This window comes from Arachis stenosperma, unplaced genomic scaffold, assembly GCF_014773155.1.
Source record: "Arachis stenosperma cultivar V10309 unplaced genomic scaffold, arast.V10309.gnm1.PFL2 arast.V10309.gnm1.Scaffold_100025, whole genome shotgun sequence".
NCBI lineage: Eukaryota > Viridiplantae > Streptophyta > Magnoliopsida > Fabales > Fabaceae > Arachis > Arachis stenosperma.
In genome coordinates, this window is record NW_026651369.1 from 2038002 (window position 1) to 2058593 (window position 20592).

Here is a 20592-nt window from a genome sequence, read left to right on the forward strand (position 1 = left end):
TGTGACTCAGCTTTGCTAAAGTCCCCAATTAGAGGTGTCCAGGGTTCTTAAGCACACTCTTTTTGTCTTGGATCACAACTTTATTCTCTTTTTTTTCGGTTTTCTTTTTTTCTCTCTTTTTTTTCGCTTGCTCTCTTTTTTTTTTGTATTTACTGCTTTTTCTTGCTTCAAGAATCATTTTTAAATGATTTTTCAGATCCTCAGTAACATGTCTCCTTTTTCATCATTCTTTCAAGAGCCAACCTTCATGAACCACAAATTCAAGATACATATGCACTGTTTAAGCATACATTCAGAGAACAAGAGTGTTGCCACCACATCAAATAATTAAACTATTATAAAATTCAAAATTCATGCAATTCTTTCCTTTTTTCTCAATTAAGCACGTTTTTATTCAAGAAAGGTGATGGATTCATAGGACATTCATAACTTTAAGGCATAGACACTAATGATCACAAGACACAAACATGGATAAACATAAGCATAAAATTCGAAAAACAGAAGAATAAAGAACAAGGAAATCAAAGAACGGATCCACCTTAGTGATGGCGGCTCTTTCTTCCTCTTGAAGATCCTATGGAGTGCTTGAGCTCCTCAATGTCTCTTCCTTGTCTTTGTTGCTCCTCCCTCATGATTCTTTGGTCTTCTCTAATTTCATGAAGGATGATGGAGTGTTCTTGATGCTCCACCCTTAGTTGTCCCATGTTGGAACTCAGTTCTCCTAGGGAGGTGTTTAGTTGCTCCCAATAGTTTTGTGGAGGAAAGTGCATCCCTTGAGGAATCTCAGGGATCTCATGATGAGTGGGGTCTCTTGTGTACTCCATCCTTTTCTTGGTAATGGGCTTGTCCTCATCAATGGGGGTATCTCCTTCTATGTCAACTCCAACTGAATAACAGAGGTGACAAATGAGATGAGGAAAGGCTAGCCTTGCCAAGGTGGAAGACTTGTCCGCCACTTTATAGAGTTCTTGGGCTATAACCTCATGAACTTCCACTTCTTCTCCAATCATGATGCTATGAATCATGATGGCCCGGTCTAGAGTAACTTCGGACCGGTTGCTAGTGGGAATGATTGAGCGTTGAATGAACTCCAACCATCCTCTAGCCACGGGCTTGAGGTCATGCATTCTTAATTGAACCGGCTTGCCTCTTGAATCTCTCTTCCATTGTGCGCCCTCTTCACATATGACTGTGAGGACTTGGTCCAACCTTTGATCAAAGTTGACCCTTCTAGTGTAAGGATGTTCATCTCCTTGCATCATGGGCAAATTGAATGCCAACCTTACACTTTCCGGACTAAAATCCAAGTAATTCCCCCGGACCATAGTAAGATAATTCTTTGGATTCGGGTTCATACTTTGATCATGGTTCTTTGTGATCCATGCATTGGCATAGAACTCTTGAACCATCAAGATTCTGACTTGTTGAATGGGGTTGGTAAGTACTTCCCAACCTCTTCTTCGGATCTCATGGCGGATCTCCGGATATTCACCCTTTTTGAGTGAAAAGGGGACCTCGGGGATCACCTTCTTCAAGGCCACAACTTCATAGAAGTGGTCTTGATGCACCCTTGAGATGAATCTATCCATCTCCCATGACTCGGAGGTGGAAGCTTTTGCCTTCCCTTTCCTCTTTCTAGAGGTTTCTCCGGCCTTGGATGCCATAAATGGTTATGGAAAAACGAAAAAGCAACGCTTTTACCACACCAAACTTAAAAGGTTTGCTCGTCCTCGAGCAAAAGAAGAAAGAAGAGAGTAGAAGAAGAAGAAATGAGGGAGAAAGGGATGGCTTTGTATTCGGCCAAAGAAGGGGAGAAGTGGTGTTTAGGTTGTGTGAAAATGAAGGAGTGAAGAAGGGTATTTATAGGAGAGAGGGGATGGAGTTCGGCCATAATGGTTGGGTTTGGGTGGGAAAGTGGTTTGAATTTGAATGGAAGGTTAGGTGGGGTTTTATGAAGGATGGATGTGAGTGGTGAAGAGAAAGATGGGATTTGATAGGTGAAGGGTTTTTGGGGAAGAGGTATTGAGGTGATTGGTGAATGGGGGAAGAAGAGAGAGAGTGGTGGTGGGGTAGGTGGGGGTCCTGTGGGGTCCACAGATCCTGTGGTGTCAAGGAAAAGTCATCCCTGCACCAAATGTTGCTCAAAATCACGTTTTGAGCCATTTTTGGCGTTAAACGCCGGGCTGGTGCCCATTCCTGGCGTTTAACGCCAGGTTCTTGCCCTTTTCTGGCGTTTAACACCAGTCTGGTGCCCCTTTCTGGTGTTAAACGCCCAGAATGGTGCCAGACTGGGCGTTAAACGCCCAACTGCTAGCCTCACTGGCGTTTAAACGCCAGTGGGTTCTTCCTCCAGGGTGTGCTGTTTTTCTTCCTGTTTTCATTTTGTTTTTGCTTTTTCAATGGATTTTGTGACTTCTTATGATCATCAACCTACAAAAAACATAAAATAACAAAGGGAAATAGATAAAATATAATCATTGGGTTGCCTCCCAACAAGCGCTTCTTTAATGTCAGTAGCTTGACAGAGGGCTCTCATGGAGCCTCACAGATACTCAGAGCAATGTGGGAACCTCCCAACACCAAACTTAGAGTTTGAATGTGGGGGTTCAACACCAAACTTAGAGTTTGGTTGTGGCCTCCCAACACCAAACTTAGAGTTTGACTGTGGGGGCTCTGTTTGGCTGAGTTTTGAGAGAAGCTCTTCATGCTTCTTCTCCATGGTGATAGAGGGATATCCTTGAGCCTTAAACACAAAGGATTCTTCATTCACTTGAATGATTAGCTCTCCTCTATCAACATCAATCACAGCCTTTGCTGTTGCTAGGAAGGGTCTGCCAAGGATGATGGATTCATCCATGCACTTCCCAGTCTCTAGGACTATGAAATCAGTAGGGATGTAGTGGTCTTCAATCTTAACCAAAACATTCTCTACAAGTCCATAAGCTTGTTTTCTTGAGTTGTCTGCCATCTCTAGTGAGATTCTTGCAGCTTGCACCTCAAAGATCCCTAGCTTCTCCATTACAGAGAGAGGCATGAGGTTTACACTTGACCCTAAGTCACACAGAGCCTTCTTGAAGGTCATGGTGCCTAAGGTACAAGGTATTGAAAACTTTCCAGGATCCTGCCTCTTTTGAGGCAGTTTCTGCCTAGACAAGTCATCCAGTTCTTTGGTGAGCAAAGGAGGTTCATCTTCCCAAGTCTCATTTCCAAATAACTTGTCATTTAGCTTCATGATTGCTCCAAGGTATTTAGCAACTTGCTCTTCAGTGACATACTCATCCTCTTCAGAGGAAGAATACTCATCTGAGCTCATGAAAGGCAGAAGTAAGTCCAATGGAATCTCTATGGTCTCATTTTGAGCCTCAGATTCCCATGGTTCCTCATTGGGGAACTCAGTGGAGGCCAGTGCACGCCCATTGAGGTCTTCCTCAGTGGCGTTCACTGCCTCTCCTTCCTCCCAGAATTCGGCCATGTTAATAGCTTTGCACTCTCCTTTTGGATTTTCTTCTGTGTTGCTTGGGAGAGTACTAGGAGGGGGTTCAGTAATTTTCTTGCTCAGCTGACCCACTTGTCCTTCCAAATTTCTGATGGAGGACCTTGTTTCATTCATGAAACTTTGAGTGGTTTTGATTAGATCAGAGACCATTGTTGCTAAGTCAGAGGTATTCTGCTTAGAACTCTCTGTCTGTTGCTGAGAAGATGATGGAAAAGGCTTGCCATTGCTAAACCTGTTTCTTCCACCATTATTGTTATTGAAACCTTGTTGAGGTCTCTCTTGATTCTTCCATAAGAAATTTGGATGATTTCTCCACGAAGAATTATAGGTGTTTCCATAGGGCTCTCCTAGGTAATTCACCTCTTCCATTGAAGGGTTCTCAGGATCATAAGCTTCTTCCTCAGATGAAGCATCCTTAGTACTGCCAGGTGCATTTTGCATTCCAGACAGACTTTGAGAAATCAAATTGACTTGTTGAGTCAATATCTTGTTCTGAGCCAGAATGGCATTCAGAGCATCAATCTCAAGAACTCTTTCTTCTGATTTGTCCCATTGTTCACAGGATTCCTTTCAGAAGTGTACATGAATTGGTTATTTGCAACCATCTCAATTAGTTCCTGAGCCTCTGTAGGCGTCTTCTTCAGATGAAGAGATCCTCCCGCAGAGCTATCCAAAGACATCTTGGATAGTTCAGAGAGACCATCATAGAAAATACCTATGATGCTCCATTCAGAAAGCATGTCAGAAGGACATTTTCTGATTAATTGTTTGTATCTTTCCCAAGCTTCATAGAGGGATTCTCCATCCTTCTGTCTGAAGGTTTGGACTTCCACTCTAAGCTTACTCCATTTTTGAGGTGGAAAGAACTTTGCCAAGAAGGCATTGACTAGCTTTTCCCAAGAGTCCAGGCTATCTTTAGGTTGTGAGTCCAACCATATTCTAGCTCTGTCTCTTACAGCAAAAGGGAATAGCATCAGTCTGTAGACCTCAGGGTCAACCCCATTAGTCTGACTGTGTCACAGATTTGCAAGAACTCAGCTAAAAACTGATGAGGATCTTTCATTGGAAGTCCATGGAATTTGCAATTCTGTTGCATTAGAGAAACTAATTGAGGCTTAAGCTCAAAGTTGTTTGCTCCAATGGCAGGGATAGAGATGCTTCTCCCATAGAAGTTGGGAGTAGGTGCAGTAAAGTCACCCAGCACCTTCCTTGCATTGTTGGCATTGTTGTTGTTTTCGGCTGCCATGTGTTCTTCTTCTTTGAAGAATTCGGTCAGGTCCTCTAAAGAGAGTTGTGCTTTGGCTTCTCTTAGCTTTCTCTTCAAGGTCCTTTCAGGTTCAGGGTCAGCTTCAACAAGAATGCCCTTGTCTCTGCTCCTGCTCATATGAAAGAGAAGAGAACAAGAAGATGTGGAATCCTCTATGTCACAGTATAGAGATTCCTTGAGGTGTCAGAGGAAAAGAAAAATAGAAGAAAGAAGGTAGAAGAATTCGAACTTGATGAGATAAAGTTCGAATTGTGCATTAAGAAGGAGTAGTACTCCATAAATAGAAGGATGTGAGAAGGAGGGAAGAGAATTTTCGAAAATTAATTAGAAAGATGTCAAAAACATTTTAAAAATGATTGATAATTTTCGAAAATTGAAAGTGGAAAAGAAATCAAGTGATTTTTGAAAAAGATTTTGAAATTAGAAGTTAAAAAGATTTGATTGAAAACTGATTTTGAAAAAGATGTGATTAAAGAGATATGATTGAAAAGATTTGATTTAAAAACGATTTTAAAAGATATGTTTTGAAAACAATTTTTTTTTAAAAGATTTGATTTTGAAAATCAATGACTTGTCTAACAAGAAAAGATATGATTCAAACATTAAACCTTCCTCAACAGAAAAGGCAACATATTTGAGATGTTCAATCAAATCATTAATTGTTAGTAAGTATCTTTGAAAAAGGAAAGGAATTGATTTTGAAAACATTTGATTGAAGAGATATGATTTGAAAAAGATTTGATTTTGAAAAGCTTAGAAAACTTGAAAAAAAATGATTTGAAAAACAAAATCTTCCCCCTTTGCCATCCTGGCGTTAAACGCCCAGAATGGCCTCCATTCTGGCGTTTAACGCCCAAAATGCTACCTCTTTGGGCGTTAAACGCCCAACCAGGTACCCTGGCTGGCGTTTAAACGCCAGTCTGTCTTCTTCACTGGGCATTTTTGAATGCTCAGCTTTTTCTGTATAATTCCTCTGCAGCATGTTCTGAATCTTCAATTCTTTGTATTATTGACTTGAAAAGACACAAATTAAAAATATTTTTGGATTTTTAATAATCAAAATGCAACAAGAATGAAATAACAATGCATGCTAGACACCAAACTTAGCAGTTTGTATACTACTGACACTATATGAGACGCATAAACACTCAAGCCAAAAGAATTCAAAGATCAGAGTAAGAAATCATCAAGGATTACTTGAAGATCCTTAAGATACATGAATGAATGTATGCAATTGACACCAAACTTAAGATGAGACTAGTGTCTCAGCAAGGAACATAACATATTTTTGGTTTTTATGAAATTTTTTTTGATTTTTTTGTGTTTTTCGAAAATTAAGTGGAAAAAGATATCAAAATTCTTAATGAGAATTCCAGGAATCAGTGCAATGCTAGTCTAAGACTCCGTCCAGGAATTAGACATGGCTTCATAGCCAGCCAAGCTTTCAAAGAAAGCTTCGGTCCAAACACTAGACATGGCCAAAGGCCAGCCAAGCCTTAGCAGATCACTGCTCCAAAAGCAAGATTGATAAAAATCAACAAGCTCTTGTGATGATAAGTTGAAACCTCGGTCCAATGAGATTAGACATGGCTTCTCAGCCAGCCAGATTTCAACAAATCATCATGAAACTCTAGAATTCATCTTCAAGAATTTCGAAAAAAAAGTACCTAATCTAAGCAACAAGATGTACCGTCAGTTGTCCAAACTGAACAATCCCTGGCATTGTTACCAAAAGCTTGCTCAAAACTTGAACAATCCCCGGCAACGGCGCCAAAAACTTGGTGCGCGAAATTGTGAACAATACTTTTCACAACTCTCATAATCCCTGGTCATGAACTCCAAAAACATGGTGGTTCAATTCCATGGCATTACACAACTTCGCACAACTAACCAGCAAGTGCACTGGGTCGTCCAAGTAATACCTTACGTGAGTAAGGGTCGATCCCACGGAGATTGTTAGTATGAAGCAAGCTATGGTCATCTTGCAAATCTTAGTCAGGCAGACTCAAATGTATATGGTGATGAACGAAAATAACATAAAAGATAAAGATAGAGATACTTATGTAATTCATTGGTAGGAACTTCAGATAAGCGCATGAAGATGCCTTCCCTTCTGTCTCTCTGCTTTCCTACTGTCTTCATCCAATCCTTTCTACTCCTTTCCATGGCAAGCTCGTGTAGGGTTTCACCGTTGTCAATGGCTACCTCCCATCCTCTCAGTGAAAGCGATTGCATATGCCCTGTCACGGCATAGCGGAATTCAGCTGTCAGTTCTCGGTCAGGCCGGAATAATATCCATCGATACTTTTGCGTCTGTCACTAACGCCCCGCCTGCTAGGAGTTTGAAGCACGTCACAGTCATTCAGTCATTAAATCCTACTCAGAATACCACAGACAAGGTTAGACCTTCCGGATTCTCTTGAATGCTGCCATCAGTTCTCGCCTATACCACGAAGACTCTGATCTCACGGAATGGTTGGCTCGTTTGTCAGGCGAGCACTCGATTGTCAGGCGATCAACCATGCATCGTGCAATCAGGAATCCAAGAGATATTCACTAGAGCCTTGGTTGCTTGTAGAACAAAAGTGGTTGTCAGTCACCTTGTTCATAAGTGAGAATGATGATGAGTGTCACGGATCATCACATTCATCAAGTTGAAGAACAAGTGATATCTTAGAACAAGAACAAGCGGAATTGAATGGAAGAACAATAGTAATTGCATTAATACTCGAGGTACAGCAGAGCTCCACACCTTAATCTATGGTGTGTAGAAACTCCACCGTTGAAAATACATAAGCATAAGGTCTAGGCATGGCCGAATGGCCAGCCTCCCAATGATCTAAGATAGCATAAAACGAAGATAGCTACCAAAAGTCTCTAATACAATAGTAAAAGGTCCTACTTATAGATAACTAGTGGCCTAAGGTTTACAGAAATGAGTAAATGACATAAAAATCCACTTCCGGGCCCACTTGGTGTGTGTTTGGGCTGAGAAATGAAGCAATTTCGTGTAGAGACTCTTCTTGGAGTTAAACGCCAGCTTTTATGCCAGTTTGGGCGTTTAACTCCCATTTGGGTGCCAGTTCCAGCGTTTAACGCTGGGATTTCTTGAGGTGACTTTGAACGCCGGTTTGGGCCATCAAATCTTGGGCAAAGTATGGACTATCATATATTGCTGCAAAGCCCAGGATGTCTACTTTCCAACGCCGTTGAGGGCGCGCAATTGGGCTTTAATAGCTCCAGAAAATCTACTTTGAGTGCAGGGAGGTCAGAATCCAACAGCATCTGCAGTCCTTTTCAGTCTCTGAATCAGATTTTTGCTCAGGTCCCTCAATTTCAGCCAGAAAATACCTGAAATCATAGAAAACACACAAACTCATAGTAAAGTCCAGAAAAGTGAATTTTAACTAAAAACTAATAAAAATATACTAAAAACTCAACTAAAACTATCAAAAACATACTAAAAACAATGCCAAAAAGTGTATAAATTATCCGCTCATCAACACTCATCACCTTCCCCAACCATGAACGTGTGCCTGACAACCACCTCCGTTCTACATCAGACTGAATGAGTATCTCTTAGATTCATTACGCAGAATCTTCGTGGTATAAGCCGGATTGATGGCGGCATTCATGAGAATCCGGAAAGTTTAAACCTTGTCTGTGGTATTCCGAGTAGGATTCTGGGATTGAATGACTGTGACGAGCTTCAAACTCCTGAAGGCTGGGCGCTAGTGACAGACGCAAAAGAATCAATGGATTCTATTCTAACCTGATTGAGAACCGACAGATGATTAGCCGTGCTGTGACAGAGCATAGGAACGTTTTCACTGAGAGGATGGGAAGTAGCCATTGACAACGGTGACACCCTACATAGAGCTTGCCATGGAAGGAGCCGTGCGTGTGTTGAAGGATTTTAAGGAAGAGTTGAAATTCGGAGGACAAAGCATCTCCAAAACTCCAACATATTTCTCATTACTGCACAACAAGTAACACTGTTATTCTCTTTTATTTTCCAATCAAATCTAATAATTCCAACTTATAATTTTAATCAATATCCTGACTAAGAATAATAAAATAAACATAGCTTGCTTCAAACCAATAGTCTCCGTGGGATCGACCCTTACTCACGTAAGGTATTACTTGGACGACCCAGTGCACTTGCTGGTTAGTTGTGCGGATTACAAATTCGTGCACCAAGTTTTTGGCGCCGTTGTCGGGGATTATTCGAGTTTGAACAACTAAAGGTTTATTTTATTTCTTAGATTAGGAATAATTTATTTTTATTGTTATAGAGTCATTAAATCTTGATAGGATAGTTTCTTTTCAAAAATTTCTTTTCAAAATTTATTATTCTTCTTAATTGATTGCTAATTTTCGTGAGTTTTAGTGTCTTATTCTAAGTTTGGTGTTAATTGCATATTTTACAATTTTCTTTAAATTTTCGAACTTGTGTTCTTTGTTCTTCATTGATCTTCAAGTTGTTCTTGTTTATTTTTCTTGTTTGATCTTGAGTTTTTCTTGTTTTGTGTCTTTTCTTGTTTTTCTTGTGCTTTTTCAAAACATTAATTTTCAAAAATTATACTTTTATCCATAAAAATAACACATCTTTAAAATACGTTACATTTTTAGCTCAGTTGGTTATAGCGGGGGTATATGTTCTTAACAATTGGGCACTTTCTTTTTAAAATTCTTTTTCAAAATAATTTTTCTTGATTTAATCTTGTGCCAAACTTTAAGTTTGGTGTTTTCTTGTTAATCTTTTCATAATTTTCGAAAATTTTATTAAAGTTTTCTAAAAATTTTAAGTTTGGTGTTCTTCCTTTTGTTCTTGGTGTTCTTGTGAATCTTCAAGGTGTTCTTGAGTTTTTCTTGTGTCTTGATCTTAAAATTTTTAAGTTTGGTGTTCCTTGGTGTTTTCCCTCCAAAATTTTCGAAAATAAGGAGCATTAGATCTAAAAATTTTAAGTCTTGTGTCTTTTATGTGTTTTTCTCTTTCATTATAAAATTCAAAATTCAAAAAAATTATATTTTCTAACTAATTTTGAACTATTTTTTCGAAAATTTTATATAAAAATTCAAATTTCAATTTCAAAATATTTCTAATTTCTTTTATTTATTTCATTTTTTTATTTATTTTATAAAAATTAATTCAAAAAAATTAATTAATAATAAAATCAACATATAAATTATCTCTTGTATTCCATCATGGAAGCAAGTAGGAATGAACAGTCCAAGAGGACTCTGGGGTCATATGCTAACCCCACTACTGCTTCATATGGGAGTAGTATCTGTATACCCTCCATTGGAGTTAGTAGCTTTGAGTTGAATCCTCAGCTCATTATCATGGTGCAGCAAAACTGTTAGTATTCTGGTCTTCCACATGAAGAACCTACAGAGTTCTGGCACAATTTTTGCAAATTGCTGACACAGTACATGATAAGGAAGTGGATCAGGATGTCTACAGATTATTACTGTTTCCATTTGCTGTAAAAGATCAAGCTATGATGTGGTTAAATAACCAGCCTAAGAACAGCATAAAAACATGGAAGCAGCTGTCAGAAAAATTCCTGAATCACTATTTCCCTCCAAAACGGATGACACAGCTAAGGCTAAGCATCCAAGGCTTCAAACAAGGAGATAATGAATCTCTTTATGATGCCTGGGAGAGATACAGAGAGATGCTAAGAAAATGCCCCTCTGAAATGTTTTCAGAATGGGTGCAATTAGACATCTTCTACTATGGGCTTACAGAAAAAGCTCAGATTTCTCTAGACCACTCAGCTGGTGGATCTATACATATGAGAAAAACAATTGAAGAAGCTCAAGAGCTTATTGATACAGTTGCCAGAAATCAACATCTGTACCTAAGCAGTGAATCTTCCATGAAAGAAGAAGCTAAAACAGTAACTGCTGAACTCAGTCCGGTGGATCAGGCTAATGAATTCAATCAGCAATTAGACTTTCTAACTCAGCAGCTAGCCGAATTCAAGGAAATATTACAGGAAACAAGAATGGCTAACAGGAATATGGAAGTACAATTAAAGCAGACAGAAAAGCAATTGTCAAAACAAATAGCAGAAGAATGCCAAGCAGTTCAATTAAGAAGTGGGAAAACATTAAATACCTCACTTCAAAGCAGCAGGAAACCAAGAAATGAACAAGTGGATACTCAAAATCCCTCTGAGGACAGTCAGAGCCAGAGAGGAATAAAGCTGGCGCTGAACGCCCAGACCATGCTCATTCCTGGCGTTCAGCGCCAGAAACAAGCATGAATCCGGCGTTGAACGCCCAAAGGGAGCATAGTTCTGGCGTTCAAACGCCAGTAACAAACAAGGAAGTGGCGTCTAACGCCACTCCAGCTCCCACCACTGGCATTCAAATGCCAGTGGGGAATCAGTCACATACAAGTGCTGATAACAACCCTTCTAAAAAGGCTTCCCAACCCACTTCTGTAGGTAATAAACCTGCAGCAACTAAAGTTGAGGAATACAAAGCCAAAATGCCTTATCCTCAAAAACTCCGCCAAGCGGAACAGGATAAGCAATTTGCCCGTTTGCAGACTATCTCAGGACTCTTGAAATAAAGATTCCGTTTGCAGAAGCACTTGAGCAAATACCCTCTTATGCTAAGTTCATGAAAGAGATCTTAAGTCATAAGAAGGATTGGAGGGAAACTGAAAAAGTTTACCTCACTGAAGAATGCAGTGCAGTCATTCTGAAAAGCTTACCCGAGAAGCTTAAAGATCCTGGGAGCTTTATGATACCATGCACATTAGAGGGCACTTGCACCAAGCAAGCTTTATGTGATCTTGGGGCAAGTATCAACCTAATACCTGCATCTACTATCAGAAAGCTTGGTTTAACTGAAGAAATCAAACCAACCAGGATATGTCTTCAACTTGCTGATGGCTCCATTAAATACCCATCAGGCGTGATTGAGGACATGATTGTCAAGGTTGGGCCATTTGCCTTTCCTACTGACTTTGTGGTGCTGGAAATGGAGGAGCACAAGAGTGCAACTCTCATTCTAGGAAGACCTTTCCTAGCAACTGGCCGAACCCTCATTGATGTCCAAAAAGGGGAAGTAACCTTGAGAGTCAATGAGGAGGAGTTCAAGTTGAATGTTGTCAAAGCAATGCAACATCCAGACACCCCAAATGACTGCATGAGTGTTGATATTATTGACTCTCTGGTAAGAGAGGTCAATATGGCTGAGAGTCTCGAATCAGAGCTAGAGGACATCTTTAAAGACGTTCAGCCTGATCTGGAGGAGTCAGAGAAAATGGTAGAACCTCTGAAAATTCCTCAGGAAAAGGAGAAACCTCCTAAACCCGAGCTCAAACCATTACCACCTTCCCTAAAATATGCATTCTTGGGAGAAGGTGATACCTTTCCTGTAATCATAAGCTCCACCTTAGAGCCACAGGAAGAGGAAGCACTAATTCAAGTGCTAAGGACACACAAGACAGCTCTTGGGTGGTCCATCAGTGATCTTAAGGGCATTAGCCCAGCTAGATGCATGCACAAGATCTTACTGGAGGGTGACGCCAAGCGAGTGGTTCAACCACAAAGGCGACTGAACCTAGCCATGAAGGAAGTGGTGCAGAAAGAGGTCACTAAATTACTAGAGGCTGGGATTATTTATCCTATTTCTGACAGCCCCTGGGTGAGCCCTGTCCAAGTTGTCCCTAAGAAAGGTGGCATGACAGTGGTTCATAATGAAAAAATGAACTAGTTCCTACAAGAACAGTTACTGGGTGGCGTATGTGTATTGATTACAGAAGGCTCAATACAGCCACCAGAAAGGATCATTTTCCTTTACCATTCATAGACCAGATGCTAGAAGACTAGCAGGTCATGAATACTACTGCTTCCTGGATGGATATTCAGGTTATAATCAAATTGCAGTAGATCCCCAGGATCAGGAGAAAACGGCGTTCACATGCCCATCTGGAGTATTTGCATACAGAAGGATGCCATTTGGCCTGTGCAATGCACCTGCAACCTTTCAGAGGTACATGCTCTCAATTTTCTCTGATATGGTGGAAAATTTTCTAGAAGTCTTCATGGATGACTTTTCAGTGTTTGGAGACTCATTCAGCTCCTGCCTTAACCATTTAGCACTTGTTCTGAAGAGATGCCAAGAGACCAACCTGGTTTTAAACTGGGAAAAGTGTCACTTTATGGTGACTGAAGGAATTGTCCTTGGGCACAAAATCTCGAACAAGGGAATAGAGGTGGATCAAGCTAAAGTTGAAATAATTGAAAAATTACCACCACCCACCAATGTTAAGGCAATCAGAAGCTTTCTGGGGCATGCAGGATTCTATAGGAGGTTTATAAAGGATTTTTCAAAAATCACCAAACCTCTAAGCAACCTGCTAGCTGCTGACACGCCATTCATCTTTGATAAAGAGTGTCTGCAGGCATTTGAGACCCTGAAAGCTAAATTGGTCTCAGCACCAATCATCTCTGCACCAAACTGGGCATTACCATTTGAACTAATGTGTGATGCCAGTGACCATGCCATTGGTGCAGTGTTGGGACAAAGGCATAACAAGCTTCTGCACGTCATTTACTATGCCAGTCATGTTCTAAATGACGCTCAGAAAAATTACACAACCACAGAAAAAGAGCTACTTGCAGTGGTTTACGCCATTGACAAATTTAGATCCTATTTAGTAGGATCAAAGGTGATTGTGTACATTGATCATGCTGCTCTTAAATATCTACTCACAAGCAGGATTCAAAACCCAGACTTATAAGATGGGTGTTACTTCTGCAAGAGTTTGATATAGAAATAAGAGACAGAAAAGGGACAGAGAATCAGGTAGCAGACCACCTGTCCCGAATAGAACCAGTAGAAGGGGCATCCCTCCCTCTCACTGAGATCTCTGAAACCTTTCCGGATGAGCAACTCTTTGCCATCCAGGAAGTGTCATGGTTTGCAGACATTGCAAACTACAAGGCAGTGAGATTTATACCCAAAGAGTACAGTAGACAGCAAATAAAGAAGCTGATCACGGATGCAAAGTATTATCTTTGGGATGAGCCGTATCTCTTTAAGAGATGTGCAGACGGAGTAATCCGTAGATGTGTGCCTAAGGAAGAAGCACAGAAGATCCTATGGCACTGCCATGGATCACAATATGGAGGACATTTTGGAAGTGAGCGAACAGCCACAAGAGTCCTCCAAAGTGGCTTCTACTGGCCTACTCTCTATAAAGACTCCCGAGTGTATGTACTTAATTGTGACAGTTTCCAAAGATCTGGCAATCTACCTCACAGTTACGCCATGCCTCAGCAAGGGATCTTGGAGATTGAGTTATTTGATGTATGGGGCATTGACTTCATGGGACCCTTCCCACCATCATACTCAAACACTTATATTCTTGTGGCAGTGGATTATGTATCCAAATGGGTGGAGGCTATTGCAACACCCACCAATGACACTAAAACAGTGTTAAAATTCCTCTAGAAATACATCTTCAGCAGATTTGGTATCCCTAGAGTGTTAATTAGTGATGGGGGCACTCATTTCTGCAATAAACAGCTTTATGCTGCTCTGGTTCGTTATGGAGTTAGCCACAGGGTAGCTACTCCATATCATCCACAAACTAATGGGCAAGCTGAAGTCTCAAATAGAGAACTCAAAAGAATCCTGGAACGGACTGTAATTAACCGTAGAAGGGATTGGGCAAGAAGCTTGGATGATGCTCTGTGGGCATACAGAACAGCATTCAAGACCCCTATAGGGACCTCTCCATACCAGCTTGTGTATGGAAAGGCATGTCACTTGCCAGTGAAACTGGAACACAAGGCCTATTGGGCAACCAGATTCCTAAACCTTAATGCCAAGTTAGCCGGAGAAAAACGATTGCTCCAGTTAAATGAGCTAGAGGAATTTAGACTCAATGCTTTCGAAAATGCAAAGATTTACAAAGAGAAAGCGAAAAGATGGCATGATAAGAAATTGTCATCCAGAGTCTTTGAGCCGGGGCAGAAAGTTCTGCTATTTAATTCTAGGCTCAAATTATTCCCCGGGAAATTAAAATCCCGGTGGAGAGGTCCATATATCATTACAAACGTATCACCATATGGATACATAGAGCTTCAGGATAATGACTCTAACAAAAAGTTCATTGTTAATGGACAAAGAGTCAACATTATCTTGAAGGCAATTTTGAGCAAGAATGCTCAAAACTGAGACTTGATTAAAACTCAGTAATAGTCCAGCTAATGACAATAAAGAAGCGCTTGTTGGGAGGCAATCCAGCCAATCACAAAATTTAATTTTATTCGCTTTTATTGATTTTATAGGTATAGGTCAAAATATCCTCAAGGTAAATAGCAATTGATTGAATTCACAGAGTTATAAGAGAATTTGGAAGCTCACTGGCGTGAAAAAGCCAGTAAGAACATTTTGGGCATTGAACGCCCAAAAGAAGCACCCACTGGGCGTTCAACGCCAGTAAGGGTAGCCATCTAGGCGTTAACGCCAGAAAGGAGCATCTTCTGGGCGTTAAACGCCAGAAAGAAGCACCCTCTGGGCGTTTAATGCCAGATTGACAGCATCCTGGGCGTTCAGAAAAACGCCCAGTGACAAAGGACTTCCTGGCGTTCAACGCCAGAAAGATGCATCAGCTGGGCGTTGAACGCCCAGGAGAAGCAACATTTGGGCGTTAAACGCCCAAACCATGCAGCAGTTGGGCGTTTAACGCCAGGATGGTGGGGAGGAGGTAAAATTCGTTTCTCTTTACAAATTTTCTAATTTTTATGTTTCAATTCATGATTTCTTGCATAAACATATTTTAATTATCATCCCTCAATTCAAATTAGTGTTCTAAAAATCCTAATTTCTAAAATCCATTTTTCAAAAATATCAAATGTATCTTAATCCATAAAGCCAAATTATTTTTCAATCCAATCAAACTCTTTTAAAGTTTGTTTTCAAAACTCAATTATCTCTTTAAAATTCTTTTTTAAAATTGAAAATTCAAATCTATCTTTTTAATTATTATTCATATCTTTTTCTTTTTTTTTTAAACTTTATCTTTTTCTTATCATATCTATCTTTTATAAATCATATCTTCTATCTTATCCTTTTCTTATTTTCGAATTTACCCACCCCCCCTCCCCATATATTGAGTTCGGCACCCCACTCATCATCACCTTGCCACACTTGCTCTCTTCCTATCCCTCTCCTTTCTTCTCTTTTGCTTGAGGACAAGCAAAGCTCTAAGTTTGGTGTGGTTATCCGTGATCACAAAAACATACTCATTAAGATCATGGCCCCTAAAGGAAAACAACCCACCCCAAGGGGCAAGAAAGAGAGTGCTCGAAAGCCACTTTGGAATCAAGGGAAGTTCTTAACTAAAGAACATTCAGACTATTACTACAAAATAATGAGTCACAGATCAGTGATCCCGGAAGTCAAATTTGATCTGAAAGAAGATGAATATCAAGAGATTCAAGAGCAAATTCGAATCAGGAATTGGGAAATTCTGACCAATTCTGAAACGAAAGTGGGAAGAAACATGGTTCAGGAGTTCTATGCTAATCTATGGCAGACAGACAGGCAGAGAATAATTGGAGCTGCTCTCTATGACCATCGGACCTTAGTCAGAGGAAAGATTGTTCATACTCATCCTGACAAGATCAGGGAGATATTTAAGATTCCTCAACTGAAAGATGACCCAGACTCCTTTAACAGGAGAATGATGAGGGTAAATAAAGGTCTAGACAAGATTCTAGAGGATATATGCATCCCTGAAGCCAGGTGGACTACCAGCACCACTGGCACCCCAATTCAACTCAAAAGAGAAGATCTAAAACCAGTAGCCAGAGGCTGGCTGGATTTCATTGGGCGTTCCATATTGCCCACCAGCAACAGTTCTGAAGTTGCCATCAAAAGAGCTGTCATGATTCACTGCATCATGTTGGGAAAAGAGGTAGAAGTCCATCAACTGATCTCATGTGAGCTATACAAAATAGCAAACAGGAATTCCAAGGACGCCAAATTGGCCTATCCAAGCTTAATTTCTATGCTCTGCAAAGATGCCGGAGTGAAGATGGGAATAACAGAGTATATTCCAGTTGAGAGGCCAATCACTGGAATATCAATGGTCAGACAACAGCAACAAGATGATTCAGCCAAGAGGAGAGCACAGGAAGCCCTCCCAGAACTGCCTCAATTCGAATATTGGGAACATCTTGAGGCTTCTATTTCCAAATTGCAAGAAGCTATGGACCAAATAAAGGAAGAACAGAACAATCAAAGTAGCATGCTTTGCAAACTGCTTAAGGAACAGGAAGAGCAGGGGCGTGATCTAAGGGAGCTAAAGCGCCAAAAATTAATCCTTGAAAAGCACCCCACAGATTAGAGGAACATCTACTCCTCAAAACAACAGGTTGCTAAGTTCCGATTTTTCTGCTTTAACTTAGTGATAGTATTATTATGGAAATTTACCTTAGGAGATATTTAGTAGTAATTAGTATGTCTATTTTGATTTTATTTCCAATTAAGCTATAATTTATTTTTCTCATCATCATCAGGCATGAATAAAGTAGTAGAATTTTTTTTTAATAAAGAAGTAATCTATATTTTCGAGTTCTAAATAATAAAAATTATAATTAATTATGTGTGGTGGCAATACTTTTTGTTCTCTGAATGAATGCTTGAACAGTGCATAACTTGTACTTTGAATTTGATGAATATTGGCTCCTGAAAGAATGAGGAACACGAAAAATATTATTGATGATCTGAAAAATCATGAAATTGATTCTTGAAGCAAGAAAAAGCAGTCTCAAAAAAAAAGCAATAGAAAAAGCCACGAGCCCTTAAAACCAAAAGGCAAGGGTAAAAAGGATCCAAGGCTTTGAGCATCAATGGATAGGAGGGCCCAAGGAAATAAAATCCAGGCCTAAGCGGCTAAACCAAGCTGTCCCTAACCATGTGCTTGTGGCATGCAGGTCCAAGTTACAAACTTGAGACTGAGTGGTTAAAGTCGTGATCCAAGGCAAACAGAGTGTGCTTAAGAGCTCTGGACACCTCTGACTGGGGACTTTAGCAAAGCTAAGTCACAATCTGAACAAGGTTCACCTAGTCATGTGTCTGTGGCATTTATGTATCTGGTAGTAATACTGGAAAACAAAGTGCTTAGGGCCACGGCCAAGACTCATAAAATAACTGTGTTCAAGAATCAACATACTACACTAGGAGAATCAATAATACTATCTGAATTCTGAGTTCCTATGGATGCCAATCATTCTGAAATTCAAGGGATAAAGGGAGATGCCAAAACTGTTCAGAAACAAAAAGCTACAAGCCCCGCTCATCTAAATAAGAATCTGAGCTTCATTTAAAACTCTAAAATATTATTACTTCTTAATTTCTGTTAAAACCTATTTTATTTATCTAGTTGCTTGAGGACAAGCAACAGTTTAAGTTTGGTGTTGTGATGAGCGGATATTTTTACGCTTTTTGGGGGTAATTTCATGTAGATTTTAGTATGTTTTAATTAGTTTTAATAGAATTTTATTAGTTTTTAAGCAAAAATCATATTTCTGGACTTTACTATGAGTGTGTGTATTTTTCTGTGATTTCAGGTATTTTCTGGCTGAAATTGAGGAAGCTGAGCAGAAATCTGACTTAGGCTGAAAAAGGACTGCTGATGCTGTTGGATCCTGACCTCCCTACACTCGAAATGGATTTTCTGGAGCTACAGGAGTTCAATTGGCGCGCTCTCAATGGCGTTGGAAAGTAGACATCCAGGGCTTTCCAGCAATATATAATAGTCCATACTTTGCGCGAATATAGACGACGTAACTTGGCGTTGAACGCCAAGTACATGCTGCTGTCTGGAGTTAAACGCCAGAAAAACGTCATGATCCGGAGTTGAACGCCCAAAACACGTCATAACTTGGAGTTCAACTCCAAGAAAAGCCTCTACTCGTGGATAGCTTTAGTCTCAGCCCCAGCACACACCAAGTGGGCCCCAGAAGTGGATTTCTGCACCAATTATCTTAGTTTACTCATATTCTGTAAACCTAGGCTACTAGTTTACTATTTAAACAACTTTTAGAGACTTATTTTGTACCTCATGACATTTTCAGATCTGAATTACATACTTTTTGACGGCATGAGTCTCTAAACTCCATTGTTGGGGGTGAGGAGCTCTGCAGCATCTCGATGAATTAATACAATTCCTTTATTTTCCATTCAAACACGCTTGTTCTTATCTAAGATGTTCATTCGCGCTTAATTATGGAGAAGGTGATGATCCGTGACACTCATCACCTTCCCCAAACCATGAACGTATGCCTGACAACCACCTCCGTTCTACATCAGACTGAATGAGTATCTCTTAGATTCATTACGCAGAATTTTCGTGGTATAAGCCGGATTGTTGGCGGCATTCATGAGAATCCGGAAAGTCTAAACCTTGTCTGTGGTATTCCGAGTAGGATTCTGGGATTGAATGACTGTGACGAGCTTCAAACTCCTGAAGGCTGGGCGTTAGTGACAGACGCAAAAGAATCAATGGATTCTATTCCAACCTGATTGAGAATCGACAGATGATTAGCCGTGCTGTGACAGAGCATAGGAACGTTTTCACTGAGAGGATGGGAAGTAGCCATTGACAACGGTGACACCCTACATAGAGCTTGCCATGGAAGGAGCCGTGCGTGTGTTGAAGGATTTTAAGGAAGAGTTGAAATTCGAAGGACAAAGCATCTCCAAAACTCCAACATATTTCTCATTACTGCACAACAAGTAACACTGTTATTCTCTTTTATTTTTCCAATCAAATCTAATAATTCCAACTTATAATTTTAATCAATATCTTGACTAAGAATAATAAAATAAACATAGCTTGCTTCAAACCAATAGTCTCCGTGGGATCGACCCTTACTCACGTAAGGTATTACTTGGACGACCCAGTGCACTTGCTGGTTAGTTGTGCGGATTACAAATTCGTGCACCAATTAGATAATTAAAAGATAAATAAAATAGGATAGAAATACTTATGTAATTCAATGGTGGGAATTTCAGATAGGCGTATGAAGATGCTGTGCTCCTCTTGAATTTCTGCTTTCCTGCTGCTTTCATCCAATTCTTCTTACTCCTTTCCATGGCAAGCTGTTTGTAGGGCATCACCGTTGTCAATGGCTACATCCCATCCTCTCAGTGAAAAAGGTCCAAATGCTCTGTCACGGCACGGCTAATCATCTGTCGGTTCTCAATCAGGTTGGAATAGAATCCCTTGATTCTTTTGCGTTTGTCATCACGCCCAGCCTTCAGGAGTTTGAAGCTCGTCACAGTCATTCAATCCCAGAATCCTACTCGGAATACCATAGACAAGGTTTAGACTTTCCGGATTCTCAAGAATGCTGCCATCAATTCTAGCTTATACCATAAAGATTCTGTTGGGGAATCTAAGAGATATGCGCCCGGCCTAAGGTAGAACGGAAGTGGTTGTCAGTCACGCGCGTTCATAGGTGAGAATGATGATGAGTGTCACGGATCATCACATTCATCAAGGTGAAGTGCAACGTATATCTTGGATTAAGAATAAAATTGTTTTGGATAGAAAATAATAGTAATTGCATTGAAACTTGAGGTACAGCAGAGCTCCACACCCTTAATCTATGGTGTGTAGAAACTCCACCGTTGAAAATACATAAGTGAGAGAGGTTCAGGCATGGCCGAATGGCCAGCCCCCAAAACGTGATCACTGGATCAAAATACAATCCAGGGATCAAAACCAATATAATAATATGATAGTAAAGAGTTCTATTTATAATAAACTAGCTCCTAGGGTTTA

General features: G+C 40.1%; 1 non-coding gene across 1 annotated transcript; it reads left to right on the top strand.

Annotated features, from left to right (window-relative positions):
* Positions 1-4230: 4230 nt before the first annotated feature.
* On the top strand, positions 4231-4338 carry LOC130959883 (small nucleolar RNA R71). The gene has a single exon (XR_009078875.1). It is a non-coding gene; the product is annotated as a small nucleolar RNA R71 (small nucleolar RNA).
* The last annotated feature ends 16254 nt before the right edge of the window (positions 4339-20592 follow it).